General features: G+C 35.5%; 1 protein-coding gene across 2 annotated transcripts in view; it reads left to right on the forward strand.

The window, feature by feature from the left end:
- Positions 1-22500, forward strand: part of LOC136839528 (uncharacterized) — a 320867-nt gene that overhangs the window by 166496 nt on the left and 131871 nt on the right. Inside the window, exon 1 of one of the 2 annotated variants that reach the window (XM_067105741.1) lies at positions 10523-10663. The exons of the other annotated variant lie outside the window; for it this stretch is intronic. The gene's annotated coding sequence lies outside the window, so the exon portion shown is untranslated. Of the gene's footprint in view, positions 1-10522; positions 10664-22500 lie in introns of those variants that run through there. 2 annotated transcript variants of the gene reach the window in all.

The following is a 22500-nucleotide window of genomic DNA, read 5'->3' on the forward strand; positions in this document are numbered from 1 at the left end:
AAATAGGAACTCAAAATTTGCTTTCTCTCTCTCTCTCTCTCTCTCTCTCTCTCTCTCTCTCTCTCTCTCTCTCTCTCTCTCAGATATGCATTGATGAATAATTATGCATGTATGTAACTCAAAAACAGGAACTGAAAATTTGCTTTCCTCTCTCTCTCTTCATACGAACATGGTATGCTCAAATCTGTAACAAGATCTCATCCAGAGTCGGGGAGATAAATACAAATTAATTTGGTCGCATGCTATATTTCACAAGTGAGGGGACGTGAACTGATGTCACTTTGCGAGATATAATTAGACAGTCTGACTCCTTTTTTTATGACTTAAGCATCTGATAATTTTTTTCCTTAACCAGAACTTTCTTCCGAATGTTAATGGTGTCAGTTTTTAAAAAAATTATCTGTACGACATTCTTAGGTATTATATGGTAAATATTCCGTATGTTATTTAATTCTTGCATCGGTTTTCCCATAACAGTTCCTCATGAAGGATATTTTTAGGATTTTTTACAAAGTTTCCATTTAACGCGGTCCCTTTTAGGCGCTCTTGCTGTCGTTTAGTTCGAACATATGTCTTTTGCTTTATTACATTATTTGTTTTGTTTCTCTGATTTATAAAGTAATACATGTCTTTATTACAACGGAAATGAATAGTTGGTTTATTATGGCTAGCATTCGGCGAAAACTTGCAGAGTTAAAGTTTTAGATATGCAGAGAAGTTTACGGTGTTCTGAGTTACCAAAAATGTTAATGTTTTCAACGACTGTTGCCAAAACCGAAAAGTCTATTAAAATTGATTTGGACTTAAAAGTCATTTTTAGAACAACAGAAAGTCTTCAAGACTATGATTCAAAATTGGATAATTAATGATTTCACATCGTCAGGGTCACAATCTGGCACAGCATAAAGTCCCAACCTTTTCAGTGTCAAAATGTCTAAGAGGAGAAAGTCTTGTAACCTTCGTTATCAAAGTAAGAGGCAGAAAGCCACACGGTTTTCAGGAACAAAGTATACATGGTTTCAAAGTCTTCTGTTTTTACAGTCACAGTGAGAAAGGCAGAATGTCATTAGCAGTGAGCAAGGCAGAATGTCATTAGCTCTTCAAAAACAAATCATAGAATTGTTGAAAATTCTGATGAGTTCCAGTCAAAGCGTAGGATTTATGAAACCAGGCTACTTCCATTGACGAGCAATAAACATTAACATCATTATAAATGCATCAGTCTAAAATTACATGAATATGAGATGTAACAGGTTAGATTATTAGTGTATATATATATATATATATATATATATATATATATATAAAATTACATGAATATGAGATGTAACAGGTTAGATTATTAGTATATATATATATATATATATATATATATATATATATATATATATATATATATATATATATATATATATATATGACATCACTAAAGCTCTTGTACCTTCTTCCTGAAATGATTATCATTTCCCATTTCTTTTCTGCAAGTGTGTATGTCTGTGCGCGTTAGTTTTGGGTTCATTTAATTCAATTCCCCCTTTTCATAAATCTTGTCATTGTCTATTGTCTTCCCTCTCTCTGGAGTTTATAGTGAATATAGTGTGCCGAAAAATTAAAACTGTCGTTTTTAAAGACACTAGAACCTTTTCATGAGATGCTTCTTAGGAGCCTTATGTAAATTATTTTGCTTTCTTAAGTTAATATTTTGATACTGTTACAGATATTTTTCTTCCTCGACATTTTCAAGTCACACGTTATCAGAATAGCTTAATTTTTCCTGCTGATTCATGTTCTGTATTTAATTTATGTTTTCTCTTTCCCTTGCATCGTTGTTTATTTTAAACCTTACCATAAACTTTTTCCTTGTACTTTCATTCTCTTTCGACCTCTCGACTTTAAAAAAAAAAATTGATGATCTTAGCCCCCTTCTTCCTCCTTTTCTGTTAAAGTGTTGTTATTCATGTCCCTGTAACTGTTATTACCTTCATTTTATTTACATTCAACGCTACACCTGTTTAATTTTTTGGTTTTTGAAAGTCTTGACACACAATCCCCACAAACTTTACCATTTATTCTTCTCCTCCCTTGTAATCAATAGAAACATCACGCTGCCCTATTGTTGTTTCTCTTTCTCTTCTACTTCAAAAGCTCCAGAAGTTTCTTTGCCTCCTCCCTCAAGCAAAACCATTCGTGAAGGAGGGGGAGAAGGGTCCAGCGCCTATGCGCCGCCTTCTCTTTTCCCTCTCTTCTTCTTTTTCTTCTTCTTCTTCCTCTTCATTTCCTCGCATCTTTGCCCTCGGCCTTCCCTTTACTTTATCTTAATCGCCATCTCCCCTCGTTGCTTCAGGTCGGTTAAATCACTAAGAGATTCCTCGCTCGGCAGGCGGCTATACACTACGGATGATAATCTGGAAACCAGCGCTCTCTGGGAATCGGCCTGGCTCGTTCTCACGTGGGGTTCCTCCGACACACCCCCGCCCCCGACGACCCCAAGGCGACCACTCTCTTTGGCCTTATCTCTGGTTGTACTCTGGAGTTCAGACTATCTTTGTTTATCTTGACTTTTCCTCTTTTTTTTTTTTGTCTTTCCTTACTTTTCTTGTCTTTTATCTGTGGGGGAAGGTTTTCGATAAGTTTATTTTGTTTTGTCAAAAGAATGATTCTGAAAGTCCTCTGATAAGGTTTTGACATTTGGGAAATGTTCAGGTCCACTCAATGTGAACAGACACATGTAAAAAAAATAATCATGTTATTTCACGGTTAATATATAAAAAAACACATGTTTATGTACATATCTATTTCACCCGTCTCTGATATCAGCTGGCTTATGCATCTATAAATAAGGACGCTTGTATTTCGTATCTTTTGCCCCACTAAAAATACTTTAAGAGGAAATCTTCAAAAAGGACTTTCGAAGTGTGTCAGGTCGGTTATTCTAGACGTCTTGTGTCATGAATAACCATTATGAAACGGCCCCGGGGAACATCCCCGCACCTTGATAATAGGACATCCAAAGGACACGCTGTCCCAGTCCGTAGGATGCCACGGAGAGAAAAATAGGAATTGATGGATGGTGTGCTTAGAGGGAGAGAGACATAGATTTCTCTCGTCGAAGGACCCCACCTGGTTTTCAAAGAGGGCGGAGGAGGAGGGGTGGATGGAGGAATCGCAGGACCATCTTTACACGCGACCAAAAAGGATCCTTTGAATTAGGACATTCATTCCACAAAGGACTTCATTTGCGTGGGAGTGTTATTCTTGCCTTATTGTGATTCAATATTTGGAGGAGCCCCAGACCGACCGACGAAGAAGGGGGGAGAAGGAGGAGGAAGAGGAGGAAGAAGAGAAAGAAGAGGACTTTATTATGATGATGTCTTTGAGGGAGGGGTCTCCAAGAGGCGCCATGGGAGGTCCCTTTGGGCGGGAAGCGGGACGCCCGAGCAATCTAACATGGCGGACGTATGGGAGGCTTCCATCGGCGACGTGATATATTCGCATCCTCTCCCTCTAAGTGGCGTATATATTACGGGTCTTTGTCCAGTGGAATTCTTTCATAGCCCAGAGATGAAGAAAAAAAAAAAAAGTAGATCGAGCGTCATATCCCCTCTCAAATGCTCCGGATAGGCCCCGCTCTTTCTCTCACTCTACATTAGGTTTACACGCTCCAGGGACTAAAAGCTTTCCATCACTCACATATTCAGATTTCTTTGACTTGCCGAGGCGTCGTACGTGTGTGTGTGTGTGTTTCCCGTATTTGATCTTACCAAGCTATAAACCTTGCTCCTTACTACGTCGCGCCGAATATACACACCCAAGCTAACGCGCAAACACCCACTCACGATCGCGCGCGCGCACACACACACACACACACACACACACACACACACACACACACACACACACACATATATATACATATATATATATATATATATATATATATATATAATATTATATATATATATATTATTGAAAGTCTGATTTTTCTTTGCTATTATTTGTATGAAACTCCAATATCTCTCATTTAATTGTTAGGTACCTTGACATTCATGTTCACACGTTAACATATATGTATGTATGCATGAATATCTCTATCTGTCTATCATATATATATATATATATATATATATATATATATATATATTTGTATATATATTTATGTTGTGTGTGCACACTAACATATATATATAGATATATATTATATATATATACATATATATATATATATATATATATATATATATATATATATATATATATATACATATACATACATACAGCATATATGTATATATACATACATACATCTATATGGAGTTTTCGTACAATAAACTAACAAAATAATCAAATTAAAATCAGAGACTCTTCATAAGCAATGTAGCTTAATCTCCTCTTACTAATGTTCTTCCTAAATCTATGCTTAATTGAATGCTTACATATTCATGTTTTTTTTCTTTATCAATGCAACTATTGGGACGTGTATATTCCGGCTAATGGATTTTAAAATGAGCTTCATTGAAAAATCACTGAGAGAAAATTCTGAAAAAGGGGGACATTCCCATCACGAAAAACACTTATTATTTTGCATATTCCTTGACACTTTGTTATTTCTCATGTATTTTTTGAAATCTCAGATTAAAACTGGATTTTTAAGCTTGAAATTTACTTGCGATGGCTATTTTGAAACAAGGAAAATCACACATGATATCATAAAATAAACGTAGTCCGAGGAAAGTAATTTTCTCTGATTTTTATACATGTTACATTTTACAAAGACAGTATAAAGATGAAAACTAGTTCATTTTAGTAACGTGAAAGTAACGCAGCGCTAAAAAAAAAAAAAGGCAGAAACAGACGTGAACGCTTACGTCAATGAAACATATATAATTTACTTGACAATGGTGACGTCATTGTTCGAGGGAAAAAATTCTTCTACTGGCGTACAAAAATCATAGCAGTGGCCTTGGGAATATAACGAAAATACCACAGAAACTTTACTTTTCTATGAATAGAAAAAATCCTACCAGAGAGAGAGAGAGAGAGAGAGAGAGAGAGAGAGAGAGAGAGAGAGAGAGAGAGATGAACTTTTCTTTTTCGTAAAGAGAAAACTCTTAATCAGAAATTTGTGCGCGTGTACGTGTTGTATGAGAGAGAGAGAGAGAGAGAGAGAGAGAGAGAGAGAGAGAGAGAGAGAGAGAGAGAGAGATACCACATGAACTTTTTTCTTCATGAGGAGAAAAATTTCTATCAAAGTCTGTGAGAGAGAGAGAGAGAGAGAGAGAGAGAGAGAGAGAGAGAGAGAGAGAGAGAGAGAGAGAGAGAGAGAGAAGGGGACTTCTTTAACAAGAGACTCTTGGGCAGTATCTCCCAAAAATAGTTTGTTGCCGAGTTGAAGGGAATCTTCCTCCGTCGAAGCTACAAACTTTGGGAGAAAGCAACAGCAGTTCGAGACAGCTTTCTGCGAAGTCTTTGTAGACAAATCGTCCCTTGTACCCCCTTCCCCTCCTCCTCCTCCTCCTCCCCCTCCCACCAAAGTCCCAGTGCAAAAATTATTCCGAGAAATTGTCAAAAGTTATGAAGCATAAAGCATTTTTCTGATATTTAAATGCATTATTTATGTCACTCTACGAAGTGAACTGCTGATTTAAAATGAATCTCACTGATAGGATTAGTATCTTGCAATATCACGTTAAACTATTGTGATTATTATTTTTATTTTTTCAAAAAATATGTCCCGAGATTCATCACCTGTCTTAGTATAGACTTGAAATCAAACGGATTCGGCCAGCAACCGGCAGATTTCTGTCTAAAATTAACAATCGTTTGTCTAAATTGAAGTGTTTCCCGTCCACGACCAATCAGCAGATTTCCGTCTAAAATGAGGTGCTTTATTTTTCCTTTTCTAAAGAAATGATCTCTTCTGCTGTATTTCCTATTATTTTCTGTTACTTCTTTCAAATAAACACCATTTCGTTGGAAACTTGAATTTCAAGTCAGTGGTCCCTGTGGGCTTATTCTGTATGTATAAGATCCATGTTCTGAATAATAATAATAATAATAATAATAATAATAATAATAATAATCGAAGGGATTTTGTCAATAATTAACAGATTTCTGTCTAAAATCAACAACCCTCTGTTTACAATGAAACTTTCCTATCCATAATCAATATTTTCCCCATCTACGAGTAAATCAACTATGGTTTTATCCAAAGGCTCTGGAATCTGAAGGATTAAGGAAACTCGTTTCACAATTAATTGTAATGAAATAATTTGTGAATCAAGAGGATGTATTGAAATTACTCGTATAACGACTGCTAGATATTAGCTTTGAAAAGACGACAAGTTGAAAGTTGATGAATAGAAAAAAACAAAAAAACAGTTGAATTAATATCTATGTTACAATAATATGCCACCACTACTGCTGAAAATAATGATGATGGAAAATAATAATAATAACAATGAGAAAATAACGATAATAATGATGGAGAAATAAAGCCACAGTTATGTATGGGTACATGTATGAATAAATAAATCTCTTCAAGACGAGCTTTCGAGAATCTGTTCGATTCCCCTTTTCAGTGTACCCATACATAACTGTGGATTTGTTTTTCTCCATTTCAGGACGCATGCTACTATGAGTACCTTTTTAATAATAGTTGTAATATTTCGAATAATAATAGATAAAAACACGAATGACGGAAACACAAGAAAACTTAACAGTAACAGCTACAGGGATGCCCGCCAGTTCTTCGTCATAATGTTTTCGTTTCATCCCAGCATTTGTATGGAGATGAAGGTGCTACAACCTCACCTTCAAAAGCCTGTTTGTAGCCTGCGGGTTAATTAGAAAAAGACCGAAGTTTTGATTATAAGCAAACATTGACATTAGTCCGACAGTAAATTAAGTAGGAAGTAGCGTAAAGTTCAGTCACATTTAGTTTCCACTGTCCTTGAACAACAACTCTTTCGTGGAAGTTTTTCATTTGTTTATCGAGAGCGGTTGCTTTCTCCTTAATTACAAAATTGCATGGTTTGGTTCGATGACGCTGTACCGGAACAAGCTCCTGTGCGAGTTTATGGGTGAGTAATTTATGAGTAAATTTGTAGAGGTGTAATGATTTTTTATTAGGAAATACGTAGATGTGCGCTAAATGAATGAAATATAAAGCATTCAATTTACCCTATCTTTCTCTGTCTCTGTATACAAATTCTCTCTCTCTCTCTCTCTCTCACACACACACACTCACACACACACACACACACACACACACTATATACATATATATAATAACGCAAGTGCACAAAATGTCTGATCGAACGCTCCCGGGTTAATGTACAGAGATACCTCAAGACAATTAGCGATCAGTGGTTATCTGATGATTATTATATGTAATGGCAGATGGCCTAAAACAGGTGAAGATTATTAAAAAAATGAATAAAAAATGCATCCGAATAATTCATATCCTGTGATTCTATATTTTGCGTTTGGAAAAAAAATATCCTTATCATTTTTCTTCTTACCACGAATACTCTGACTCACGTTCCGTTAATCTGTATTCATAACAGTTTTCAAATTACTGATAACGCGCATCACGAAGAAAGCTGTTTCACAGCTACAAGATAAAACAGTTGTAATTATAGATCTGCCGCGAAAACAGAGGGGTAAGGAAATGATAAAGGGGTAACTCCAATTACAAACGTCGGGAAGTTAAAGCAAGAAAAAAAAAAAAATTTTTTTACCTCAACCCAAATCGTTACCAGGGTAAGTTAATCTGCTATTCTTTTCTGAAGCTCATATTGGACAATACTTACGTGCAGCCCTATTATTATTATTATTTATTATTATTATTATTATTATTATTATTATTATTATTATTATTTTTGCGTAGAGTTGAGAAAAAGCAAATCAAATAAACGCTGTGGAAAGTTTTTGAAAGTTTTTGTTTACTCTATATATATATATATATATATATATATATATATATATATATATATATATATATATATATACTTATATATATATTACATATATATGTGTATGTACAGTATATATAAAAATTTATATATATGTGTATATATATTATATATATATATATATATATATATATATATATATATATATATATATATATATATATATATATATATATATATATATATATATATATATCAGTATTAATGCAGTTGAACTCTGAGCACTAGCCGGTTGAGAGACAGTGTTTTTGGACCTCTTATACCGGCATGTGAATTAAGGCACAATAACATAACATTAAATACAATGCTGATAAAATAACAATAACGATACATTACTCGCAGTTGTAGCATTCACCTTTCATAAAAGACACAAGTATCAAAAACTAAATATTAAACACTTTGATACAGGACTGATGCATTAATAATATTAACAGATTTTAACATTCAAAAGCCGCGAGTCAATAAAATAACGTTAGAAAATGAATACAGTAATGACGCGCCATCAATAATCCTAACATTAGTCAACAGAGACTTTAACACTGACAAAGTTAAGTATATCTTAGTTTAACCAGACAACTGAGCTGGTTTTCGAACAGATTTCAAACGTTATTACAAAATTGATAAAATAATAGTAACAAAATTACTTGCAGTTTTAGCATTCTCCATCTGATAAATGGATTGATTACATAACTAAAACTAATAGAAAACACAGCATTTCTAACAAAGCGTTATACATATCAACGTATCACTGATGAAATGCAAATCACATTAGTGTAAACACTCACCATCAGCCGGGCAGGGCGACGACTGTCTTCAATGTATTTCATAGTATTTGATAGTATTCCTCAAAAACAGTAGTCAAGATTGATCTGCCCAGAGGAACATCTGGTATTCCACCAAAATATTTCTAAAGTATCCGTTGGGGAAGATCGTCCGAGAGGAACGCCATTGATATTACGTCACATGACCGGTATGATGACAAGGCTGAAATGTTTTAAAAGCTCTTGCTACGTTAGCCAAGAAAATTCAATGCCGCGTCCGTAACGTAAGCTTCTTGATTCACCTTCAGTTCTGGTTCTTTTGGTCCCTTCTTTGCGTTTATTTTTGAATGCCTAGATTACCAAGAAATATTCAAACTCTGTGCAGGGACAATGTTATACCACTAAGAAATTACATGCCAGTATTACCATCGGATAGCAAGTAGAAGTATGCTCGAGTAGCCTCCGTTATCACATACGCGTGACATGAAAAATAAATAGTATACCAGGAGAATGTTGAAACTTTAATACTTACTTTATAATGCACAGTATGGCAGGGAAAATAAAAGTGGTATGACTCATCAACTGTCCACGTCTAGTTGAACTCTGACTGTCGGTATATATGCGTTCCACACGATACTTCTAAACATCATTGATAGCGTCTCGGGTCCATTCCACATCATCATGGGATAAAACACCTTTTTATGCATCAACAGTTCTGTGTTTGTCAATAGAAGTCTTTTACCTTCGCACATGTTGCAAATGACAAGTAACACTATACATATTAACCGTTTGGCGTTCATGAGAATTAAAACTATAAACAGCTTAGACTATCACGGACATCTTTAGGTCACAGTTCGCACAAGTCAAGTCAAGTTTTCGTTAGGCTACGATTATTCCTCATTAGTCACATTTCTCTCCGACATCCATCACTGTTCTTTTTTTTTTTTTAACACTAGTGATATCGCTGCACGAATCATCACTATCACCTCGTATCTTGAAATTGAGCACTTGATAGTCAAGGTGAAATCGTTTTTCAGTCGATAAAATGTACTTTGACGTTTTTGCAAGTGCAAATACAAAAATTAGAAGAAATTTAGTTAAACAGACCAATCGATTACAGACCAATCGATTATCGTCTCCGCACAACTTTTTTCGATCATAGATATCACGTTAATAAAGTACTACGTAGTTTGTGCGGCAGTTAATTTTGCGGAAGTGCATTTTAGGGGAGTTTTTCTTGAGGCGAGGCCGCTTTTTACTCAGTGAAGTCTACTTTGACGTTTTGGTGTATTTAAGAAGGAAAAAATTGCAGAAATATAGATAAACAGACCAGTCGATTACTATAATCAAACTTTTTCGAACGTAGATATCTTGTGACATGTAATTGCACTACCACTAATTTTGCGGAAACGCACTTCAAGAGACTCTTTTTAGAAGCGAGGTCACTTTTTATGAATAGAATAGAGAAAACTTGAAGAAAAATGAGTAAACAGACCTATCGATTACCGTCTTCAAACAAATTTTTTCGAGCGTAGATATCACGTTAGAACAAGTAACAGGTAGTGCGAAATAATTAATTTTGCGGAAGCGCGCATCACGAGCTTTTAACGATAAAAGCAGCTTTGACGTTTTGGCAGTTGTCAATAGATAAAAATTGAGGAAAAATAGATAAAAAGATTATCTTGAAATAACTTTCATCGAGTATAGATATCATGTTATCTATAATAGTACTGCGTAGCTTGGTGAATCGCCACCAGGGCGGCGCTGCTCGCAGCCTCAGAAGCCCGGGAACCGCGGAAGTGGAATGCTTGCTGAGTGTGTCTAGCGATTTTTGTCGTTCATTATCATCAAAATAGTGCGCTGTGCAGCTTATAATGGCAGAAATGGGCACAGGAATTCTTTAGGAAAATATGCAATAACATTTCATAGGTAAGCAAAGCATACTGCATTCTATTTACCCATAATAACATACTATAGTGAATGTCTTGTCAGCAGTAGATGAGCTTTCTCTGTTAACATGCTTCTTATATTTAGGTTATAAGTGTGGCACATAAGTGCAGCGGCGATTTCAGTTTTGAAGTCAAAGCATCACTAACTTGATATGCACTACATAATATAAAATAGAAAGAGACCTTGCTCGTTATTAAAAATGTTTACCCTAGTAGTAAGTAGGCGTATAGGCCTAAAAGCTATACTGTACATTGGTTGGGTCGCCAAGTCTCGTCTTTAAAGTTAGTAGCCTAGAACTAGACCTATTCCCTCGAACTACTTATGTGGTGGGATGTCATATCATTTAAACCTTATTCTACAACCCAATGGAGAGAATATAAAAATAGTTTCTCAGTGGTACAGGTTATCGAATCATCATGCCAAGGAAACATTAGCTTTGAGGGTTGTAACAACAAGTACAGAATCCTGGCCCAGCAAACGCTAGACCTATGCCAGTTAATTCGGCCGGTGTTTTTATTAAGTCCTTCTTTTAGGAATAATTGTATTCCAAATAAGTAAAAATTACTTTATTTACAGCAGTCCTTACTTAAAACTTCTAAGCATCGTCCCAAAGTCTTAGAATAGAAAAGAATGATATGCTAGCCTTTTCTATCGTTGGTTTGTTAGGAAGACGCTGAGCATGGCGGGAAAAAATCGTACTTTGTTAAACGTGTTTTCAAAACTTCTGCAAAACAGTGCTACCGGAAATGCCCAAGTAGCTATACATGCTACATAAAATGCATTTTATGTCCTTATGTTAATAAGGTATTGCAACACATATTTCACAGGGATGTGCCTATTAAGCATCACTCTTTAACGGCAGCAGATATAAGAGTTGACCAGTCTTCAGTCAGAACGACTGATGGAAGATCAAACTGAATAATCCTAGATTCCTGTAAAAAAAGACTCCTTTACCATAAGATTTTCCAAGAGTAGAGAGAGAGAGAGAGAGAGAGAGAGAGAGAGAGAGAGAGAGAGAAAGTTCAATAATCCTAGATTCCTATAAAGAAATCTTTTCCATAAGATTTTCCAAGAGGAGAGAGAGAGAGAGAGAGAGAGAGAGAGAGAGAGAGAGAGAGAGAGAGGGCAATAAAAAAAAATGTCCTTATGGAGCATGTGTGAAACCAAGAAGGGCCAACTAATAGAACTGCAAAATGCTCCCTTGGCTGTTGTTTGTCATAGAGAGGAACAAAGAAAACTTGGCCAAAAGAGAGAGAGAGAGAGAGAGAGAGAGAGAGAGAGAGAGAGAGAGAGAGAGAGAGAGAGAATATGCATAAGACCAACTACACGGTCCCTCCTCTTCCAAGACATTCACATATACAGGGATCTCTCGCATTCTATGCAAATGATGCTTCCATGGCATAAAACAGTAGTATAAAAAGGAGAGGGCCGGGGAAGGGGGTTGGTGGGGAGAACTCCCGACCGGCGTGGCCAACAGCGATAGAGAGAGAGAGAGAGAGAGAGAGAGAGAGAGAGAGAGAGAGAGAGAGAGAGAGAGAGAGAGAAATTGACGCGAAACAGAAATACACGCATAAACATTCATACAATCATGAGATTATATATATATATATATATATATATATATATATATATATATATATATATATATATATATATATATATATATATATATATATATATATTATATATATAGTATATATATATATATATATATATATATATATATATATATATATATATATATATATATATATATATATATATATAGTCACATACAAAAATTTTTATGTTCGCAAACATAAACCACGAATATCGTTTAATACCTAGTTCACTGTACCTCGAAAATTACAATTGATAAGTTCTTCGTCACTAGTGGGATTTAGAAGCAACAATGTACAGGGACTTGACCGGTCAAGTCATTCGATACTAAACGATATTTGTGATTATATATAAATATATATATATATATATATATATATATATATTATTATATATATATATATATATATATATATATATATATATATATATATATATATATATATATATATATATATATGTGTGTGTGTGTGTGTGTGTTTTACCAGTTAGTAGTTTAATTAGTATTGGACGAATCAGGACATAAAGTAAACAACAAAAAAGAACACTGTCAGATTCATCCTTTAGCTGAGTAATCACGGGCACCAAACTATTAATATGAAAGACTTCCTATGCATTCACAGAATGATCATGAGCAGGGTGTCAACCCTTCCTTCACACACTGGGCCATTGAATGTTAATTTCTTCGTCTCATGGGCTCCTATTTACCCTCTTTTCAATACTGACTATTAACCTATAGCTTTCTCCTCCCCATCAAAGTATTTTCAACGTTTTTTACCTGTCTCTGCAACTTCTCTTAATATCACCAGATAACAATGCAAAAATGAATTTGAATCCTAGTGGAGGGCTGAGGGCTATGTGCCCTCGGAAATCAGTTAGTCGATTGTAGATGGCTGAATTGAAGAATCAAGAAAGGGTATTAAGCTAATAACTTCATCTCCAGATACTCTATGGGGAGAGAAGGGTAACATCTTGTAGAACATTCATTACATACATATACATAGATGCGTAAAAACACACACATACATTCATGAATACATGTTATTATATATATATATATATATATATATATATATATATATATATATATATATATATATATATATATATATAATGTGTGTGTGTTTATATAAATATAAATACATATATATGTATATATAAATATATACATATATATATATATATATGTATAAAAGTAAATGTTTTTATGCATGTATATTTTTCGGTATGTATGGTAGTAACTTTGTTTGTATGTATGTTTGTAACTTCGTGCGCTATAGAAATCCGAACCGCTTGACAGATTTAGACAAAATTTGGCACGTGGCCATCATTTGACACAACTTTGATAACAGGGTAGGTTTCAAACCCGTAACCCCCCTTTCCCATTCCCCCATCTCCCTTCCCCCTTCCCTTTGTAACTTAAGTGGTAAATAAACTCTATGGGTTTATCATACCTCATTTCATGTACTCGAGAGCATAGAAATATATTAGTGAAAATGTTTTTCACAGGTTTAGCAGGGGGATGTTGTTAGGTTTAGTAGGGGGATGTGTTTAGGGTTGGGCGGTGTGTTTAGGTTTAGTGAGGGTGTATTTGGGTTTGGTGGAAGTGTGTTTATATTTGATGGGGGGTGTGTTTAACTTTACAGAGGCATGTGTTCAGGTTGTGTGGGGGTGCATTTAGGTATAGTGAGAGGTGTGTTTAGGTTTAGCCGGGGTGAGTTTAGGTACAGTGCAGGTGCATTTTGGTTTTGTGGGTGGTGTGTGTTTAGGTGTAGTGGGGGTGTGTTTAAGTTTAGTGGAGGGTGTTTTTAGGTTTAGTGGGGTGAGTGCTTATGTTTAGTGGAGAATGTGTTTAGGTTTGTTGGGAGGGGTGTTTAGGTTTAGTGGTGGTTGTGTTTAGGTTTAGTGGGTGTGTTTTGGTTTAGTGGGGGTGTGTTTAGGTTTAGTTGGGGATGTGTTTAGGTTTAGTGGGGGTGTGTAGGTTGAGTGGGGTGTGTTTAGGTTTAGTTTGGGGTGTGTTTAGATTCAGTGGGGGGTCCATTTATGTTTAGAGGGTGGTGTGTGTTTAGGTTTAGTGGGAGGGGTGTTTAGGTTCAGTGGACGGTGTGTTTAGGTTTAGTGGGGGTGTGTTTTGGTTTAGTTTGGGTGTGCTTAGGTTTAAAGTTAAGTATATCTTAGTTTAACCAGACCACTGAGCTGATTAACAGCTCTCCTAGGGCTGGCCCGAAGGATTAGATTTACTTTTACGTGGCTAAGAACCAATTGGTTACCTAGCAACGGGACCTACAGCTTATTGTGGAATCCGAACCACATTATAGCGAGAAATGAATTTCTATCACCAGAAACAAATTCCTCTTGTTCTTCACTGGCCAGTCGGAGATTCGAACTCGCGACCAACAGAGTGGTAGCTGAGAACGGAACCCGCTCACCCAGCGAGGACTAAAGTGGGGGTGTGTGTTAATTTAGGGATCGTTTAGATTTAGTGGGGATGTGTTTAGCATTAGTAGGGGGCATGTGTTTAGGTTAAGTTGGATGTGCATTAAGGTTTAGTGAGGGATGTGTTTATGTTTAGTGGGTGTGGGTGTTTGGGTTTAGTGGGGGTGAGTTTAGGTTTAGTGGCAGTGTGTTTAGGTTTAGTGGGGGGTGTGTATAGGTTTTGTGTGTGATGTGTGTTTAGGTGTAGTGGGGGTGTGTTTAGGTTTAGTGGAGTGTGCATTTAGGTTTAGTGGGAGGAGTGTTTATGTTGAGTGGAGGATGTGTCTAGCTTTGGTGGGAGGGGTGTTTAGATTTTGTGGTGAATGTGTTTAGGTTTAGTGGAGGTGTGTTTTGGTTTAGTGGGTGTGGTTTAGGTTTAGTGGGGGATGTATTTAGGTTTAGTGGGGTGTGTTTCGATTCAGGAGTGTGTTTAGGTTTAATGGGGGTGTGTTTAGGTTTAGTTGGGGATGTGTTTAGGTTTAGTGGGGGTTGCATTTAGGTTTAGTGGGTGGTGTGTATTCAGGTTTAGTAGGGGTGTGTTTAGGTTTGGTGGGAAGGGTATTTAGGTTTAGTGGATGGTGTGTTTAGGTTTAGTGGGGGTGTGTTGTGGTTTAGTGGGGGTGTGTGGTTTAGTGGGGGTGTGTTTAGGTTTGGTGGGGGTGGTGAGTTTAGGTTTAGTTGGGTGTGTTTTGGTTAAGTGGGTGGTGTGCTTAGATTTATTGTGGGTGTTTAAGTTAAGTGGGGGGTATGTTTAGGTTTAGTTGAGGGATGTGTTTAGGTTTAGTGGAGGGTGTGTTTTGGTTTAGGGGGTGTTTAGGTTTATTGGGGGTGTTTTGGTGTAGCGGGGACATGTTAATCAAAACTACACTGCATGTTACTTCCTTTCTAAGGTAAATGATCTACTGTCATTCAGAGTATTCCCGGGCAATGCCGGGTTGGTCAGCTAGTGTATGTATGTATGTATGTATATATATATATATATATATATATATATATATATATATATATATATGTGTGTGTGTGTGTGTGTGTGTGTGTATACATATATGTATATATTGTATGTATGTATGCATGTATGTGTGTGTGTTTTAAATCAGCATGTTTACTAATATATATGGTTAAATCTATTAACATTTACAAATCTCTCTCTCTCTCTCTCTCTCTCTCTCTCTCTCTCTCTCTCTCTCTCTCTCTCTCATGTGCAGTATAAAAATAGTGTATAAAAACACTTTGTTTGAATACTATATCTGAGCGTGTATGTTTATGCATTATTATACGTATTTGCGTGAGTATGCACATGCATGTTTACGTCCACATTTCCTTTACATGAAAAGATCCCTGCAGTAACTTCGAGAAAATTGCTACAGAGCTTTTAACATTTTCTCGCCCAGGAAGCCAAGATACTTCTGCTTCCGTTAAAAGGGCATTTCTTCCCCCGTTATAGTGCGAGAAGAAGAGGACGAAGAAAACGAAGATGGAAAACAGAATGAAAGGGAGAAAAGAAGAGGGTATAGAATAAGAAGGAGAAGGAGTGAGAGAAACAGAGTATTTAGTGGTTATTCTCTCTCTCTCTCTCTCTCTCTCTCTCTCTCTCTCTCTCTCTCTCTCTCTCTCTCTCTCTCTCTCCTTCCCCTTATCTATCTATCTGTCAACCTGCCGTAATATGTGCTTTGTTGAGCTACTCTTCCATATCAGCCTTTAAAGGCAAATTGAACTTAAAGATATTTACTGGAGTGATACTGCGCTACCTATCCATCTATTTACTATGTATATCTTAACGTGTGTGTTATCCTCTATGTATGCCTGTATACATAGTCCTTTAACATTTTTTTAGGGTTTTGTTTCACTTAAAATGTGTCTGTCTGCTATTTATATCTTATTGTGCCTGTTTTCCTCTATGTATGCCTCTATATAGTACTTTAACATTTTTTTAGGATTTTGTTTTACCCTAAAGGTGGTGGGTTCCGCGAGGAAGACTCCGGGCTCCCTAAAACGCCAGGTCATAAAATGGGTCAGCCTGATCAGATTGATCCTGAAAGGACCGACCCTAAAATCCCCCCTCACTAACAGGAGCAATAAGATTAGACGCTGGTTGTTAAAAGTAGGAGAAGAAGAAGAAGAAGTGGAGGAGTAGGCAGAAGAGAGAGAGAGAGAGAGAGAGAGAGAGAGAGAGAGAGAGAGAGAGAGAGAGAGAGAGAGAGGTCACTTGAGGCGTGTTGAAAGCAAACTCAGAATAAATCGACTTTCGCTATGCCTAAGGATAAAGACTCTGCCTTTGTGTTGTTTTTTATGTATTTTTTTTTTTTGTGTGGTGTTATGGGAAGAGGTGGTGAGAGAGGCGGCCGGGATAGATAGAGAGGATAAAAAAAAACGTTTAGAGAGAGAGAGAGAGAGAGAGAGAGAGAGAGAGAGAGAGAGAGAGAGGAATTCAGTTCACTTTTTGATAACACTGAAATACGACACTTTCATGGCAGAAACCCCATCTCTCTCTCTCTCTCTCTCTCTCTCATATGAATGCTATTTCCAATATGTTAGCGCCACAGGTGAGGATAAATTAATGCTTGACCTTAAACGTTTAGAGTTACATGTATCACTGAAATGACTGGAGCTTCTTGAAAAGGTTAAATCTCTTTAATAATAAAAGAAAAGAAAAGTGACATTCTTAGATTTCCTTTCTCACTTGGGATCTTTTTGCTGTATATTTTCTCAATAAAAATGCCATTTTTCTTCTCCTTTATTGTTAAGACATTTAGATTTTTGAAAAAAGTGATACAAGTGAGTAACTGGAAACGTCTTAGGTCAAACATTCATTTATCTTCACGTGGCGCTAACTTATTAGATATATTATTCAGAGAGAGAGAGAGAGAGAGAGAGAGAGAGAGAGAGAGAGAGAGAGAGAGAGAGAGAGAGAGAGAGAGAATGGGGTTTCTGCCATGAAAGTGCAGTATTTCATTGTTATCTTAAAGTGAACTGAGCTCTCTCTCTCTCTCTCTCTCGTGAGCCGTCTTTTCCAAGCTCTGTATGTATCCCGTCCGACTCTCTCTTCCCATCACATCACAAACAAAACATAAACAAACAAAAGAAATAGCACAAAGGCAGAGTTCTTACCCTCTGGCTCAACGAAAGTCGACCTTTTCTGATTTTGCTTTCAATACGCCTCGAGTGACCTCTCTCTCTCTCTCTCTCTCTCTCTCTCTCTCTCTCTCTCTCTCTCTCTCTCTCTCTCTCTCTCTCTCTCTTTTGTCATTTGACATTAGCAACAATGTTCACAACACGAAGGTGAAGCAAGACTGCAGATTTATAAAAATTTATATCCCAAATTTATACACAAGAACAATATGAATTCTTGCGTATTCCACAAAAGCACTAATGAGCAGTAATTTATAGCACATATATCTACAGAAAAATCGATTCTGAGTTAGGATCTTTTTCATTTTCTTTTCCCTTTTTTCTATAAGAAAACTCTTCCCATTTCCTATGTCCACATCTTTATTGGCGTACATTTGTATTCCCCGAGATCGAAGCCATCTCCGCTTTTTCTCTGTCGTACGTTTTTAGGTCTTCTGTTTGTTTTTTTTTTTTTATTGGGTAGCGAACAGGAGGAAGTTACTGCGTTGTTAGAATAATATATGTTGGATCATTTTGAAGTCATTCTGGCAAGTTGTAGGAATTTGATCAGGGAAGAGTTTGTTCCTCTCTCTCTCTCTCTCTCTCTCTCTCTCTCTCTCTCTCTCTCTCTCTCTCTCTCTCTCTCTCTCTCTATATATACACACACACATACACATATATATATATGTATATATATACTCTAGGAAATTACAATTTTCTTTACTCGTTTATGAAAGGGACAAGTGTTGTATATATATATATATATATATATATATATATATATATATATATATATATATATATATATATATATATATATATATATATGTATATATATGTATGTATATATACATATACTGTATATGTGTATGTAACACATCATGGCCCTTTTATAAATGAGTAACGAAAATCGTAATTTCCTAAAGAGAGCTGGAAAGGTAATTGATCACAAAGGGAGTTGGAAAAATTTCAGTTTCCAGAAGGATTTGTTAAAAAAAGGCCCATTTCCGAAAGGAACCAGAAAAATGGCAACTTCCAAGGGGGATTTAGAAGATGGCAATATTCAAAACGAAACAGAGATCGCAAATGCCAGAAGGCACTGGAAATATGGAATTCTGAAAGGAACTGGAAATAGGGTAAATTCTAAAAGAATTTCCAAAATTTCTAAAAAAATATTCTCTAAAAGAAGCTGGAAGCATAGCTATCTCTAAAAGAGGAAGATGGAAATTTAAAAAGAAATTTTAAAGTTGAATGTTTGAATGTTTTGAAAATGAATGCCTCCCTTCTTCTGAGCTCTTTTATCTATGAAAGGTAAATGAGTTGGGGTGGGAGGGGGGAAGGGTGCACATTGAGACCCAAATGTCAAGTTATAACGCCTTTTATAAGAACTCATTTTTAATGCGTCTTCAAATATCTTTGTTTAGAAAAAAAAAAAAAATGAATCCTCGGAAATAAAATGGTGTCGTTTAATCCATTGCTCTTGACTTCCTGAGTACCGTCGAGATATTTCGAATTTCACAATTTCGCTTCACGGACAATTTTTGTATGTATGTATGTATTGTATTTATTTATTTATTTATTTATTTATTTATTTTCATAAACGCTTCAGCAATTTTGGATAAGTTTGATTGAGGACTCATATAGTAGTTGTACGCATATACGCGATACACATGCGGTCCATTTAGGTTCTCATTAAGGATATGTAATTATCAGTGATAGGTAAGCAAAAGTGTTAGGTTGTCAAAGGTTAATCACAAAAATTGAAATTCCATCAATTAGTAAAATCACTGGGTTACTTTGTTCACCTGATCACACAAAAGTTAACGGCGTAATAATTATCTAGGTACTGGTAAGACTGAAATATTTCTATATTAGTTTAACATTCCTAGTGTTATTGCCAAAGAAGATCTTGTAAGCATTTCTTGATCCAAAATGAAAAGGAATGTCGGAATTTGCCTGTTGGTTTTGCCTTTGTGAAAAGAAAGCAAAATAAAAAAAAGTCATCAATAACAATATCTTAAGTATTTCTGAATCCAAATGAAACTTAATATTAGTTTGCATATTATTGTTTTCCATCAAAAAACTGAAATAAAGAAAAACTGAACGTTGAATCTAAGTCTGGGCTGGTCAGCTTAAACGTGTCTCTCTCTCTCGAACGCTAATATCATTTAAAAGGCAAATACTTTCATTGCCAGGTACCTTTTATACATCACCTTTATTTTCTTGACTTTTTTTCTGGAAAGCGTACTAATGGAATGCTTCAAAAAAAAAAAAAAAAGTTTGACCACTTTTATAGATTCATTTTTAAAAGGTTCAAGGCGATGTGAAAGAGTATTCACTTTTATCGAAAGTGGAAAGCTTTTGAAATCGCATTTTAAGCAAGTATCGTTCTGGATGCCTTTTTTTTTAATATATTTTTTGTTCCTCAGATATCATATAGATATTTATATGCATTTTTATTGTGTGGGAACGGAGAGGGGAAAATATTAAAAAAAAAATTTATTATAGAGACAATGAGAGATGTAATAATAATGTTAATGGATTTCATTTCTGGATTTTTCTGAACTTGAATACTACATTTAATTCTAACTACAGGTTGGCACGCCTCATAAAATATTGATTTGCATTTTTAATTGCGATGAATATATTTACTCTTAATCCTATTTCTATATAATTTTAAGGGTGGGTGTTTTACATTCTCGTGCGATTTCTGTGAATTGCATTTCAATATTAAGTTTTGTATATATATTATAATTTTTAGCAATTATTGTTTTGCTTCGCCCTTGATAAATTTTGTTGTTACGACTCCATTAACTGGAATAAATCTGTGACTTAGCTTCGTCATGAGAGACGTTAGACTTGATAACAGTTATTAAGGGAAATTTTTTTACGATGAATATGTTGCAAAATGAATGCAATTCTGAATAATTTCGGTATCATTTTTGTTCAGAATATCTTTGCAGTTTTAGTTTAAAAAAACCCTGAAAAATAAACCTTGTTATGTCAACAAAAAATAATTTTTGAGATACAATTTTTTTTATAATTATTTACCATGCTTATTATTTATGCGTATCACCAAGAACTTAATATTTCTCCAGTAGGTAGAATAAATAAAATTAATAATTTGCATAATTTTCAGTTAAAAGACCGATTAGGTATAAGTTATTTCCAAACTGTAATGAACTCGTCAAACGATATCTATGGCTTTATATTTACGTATATGTATGTATGTATGTGTATATATATATATATATATATATATATATATATATATATATATATATATATATATATATATATATATATATATATATGTGTGTGTGTGTGTGTGTGTGTGTGTGTGTGTGTGTGTGTGTGTATGTATGTCTGTGTTTGTGTGAAAGCAGATTATTCGTAAATTAAGGCTTTCTAAAAGTATGAAGAGCTTTCATGTTCAGGAAACAGAATGCAAAGAAGAACCATATATTTGCTGGTAGCACGTGTAAATGTGTGTGTGTGTACGTGTGTGTCTGCATGAGTAATATTGTAAATGGGAAGAACAGTAAATGTCATAATTTAGACAGAAAGGACTGAAAGGAAATGAATTTATCGGACAAGAGGCAACAATTTCTAAACAGCTTGGAAAACCTTCATTTCCAGGCGAAGAAATGCGAATAAAATCACACGTAACTGTCCAGGATGAGAGAGCGCCCGAATAAGAAGCGTACTCTGAAAAGAAAAATGGAAATATATTCGAATGTATTTTCCTCGCATCTCAAATTGATGCCATTTTTCCAAAAATAGGAAAGGAAATTTTTTTATAAGATTTAGAAGTACCATCTGATTCGGTTCAACGAAGACACAACGTAGAATTAAAAAAATAGTAAACTCTGGGCTTCTTGGTGTCACCGGTAGCATCCTCGCCTTCTAAGCTAGGTGACCTGAGTTTGATCCTTGGGGTGGACGGGCAACCTTTTATGAAAACCCATTGGATTCTGTTTTTCTAGGGAGCGAATTACGTACCTACGGTTAGCAGAAAGAAGTGGGTTGCTGTAGGCTAGGAAAAGCCCTTGGGCTACTAACCTCATCCCAGATAAATATCTAAGAACGTCAGTTTAACCACTAATCCAGGATAGCAACGTCAGCTGATCAGTGATGAAGTTGATGACGAAAGTCAAAATACGAAAACTCTCTTGAGTTGCCCTGTTAAACACTTCAACAACCTTGGATGAAATTCTGACTGCAGTCATTAGGAGTTAAGACAAAAGCTCCGATACGTGAAGGTCATCATAACCCACATGTTTTCTTGTCTCTTGTGAAACAGCGTTTATTTTCGGTCGAGATGTTCCCGGATCTTGCGAATTAATTCTTTGTTCAGAATCACCGCAACACAGGTTACAGGTTTTGAAGAGGTGCACCATGATAGGACCAGCAAATGGTTAGAGAAAACATTAACGAGAAGAAAATGATTATAGATTATGTTTATGCAAACAATGAAAGCGTATTATAGCGAAGAATTGTTATGTCGTTATGCCTGATAAATATGATAGCAGTAGAAAGGTTAGTATAATCCTAAAATAAATTTTACGTGTCCACGATGTAGTTCGCTTCTTCTACGGGAAATCAAATGTTATCATGCTTTTATAACTAGATTT

The sequence above is a fragment of the Macrobrachium rosenbergii genome, chromosome 6 (genome assembly GCF_040412425.1).
Source record: "Macrobrachium rosenbergii isolate ZJJX-2024 chromosome 6, ASM4041242v1, whole genome shotgun sequence".
Lineage (NCBI taxonomy): Eukaryota > Metazoa > Arthropoda > Malacostraca > Decapoda > Palaemonidae > Macrobrachium > Macrobrachium rosenbergii.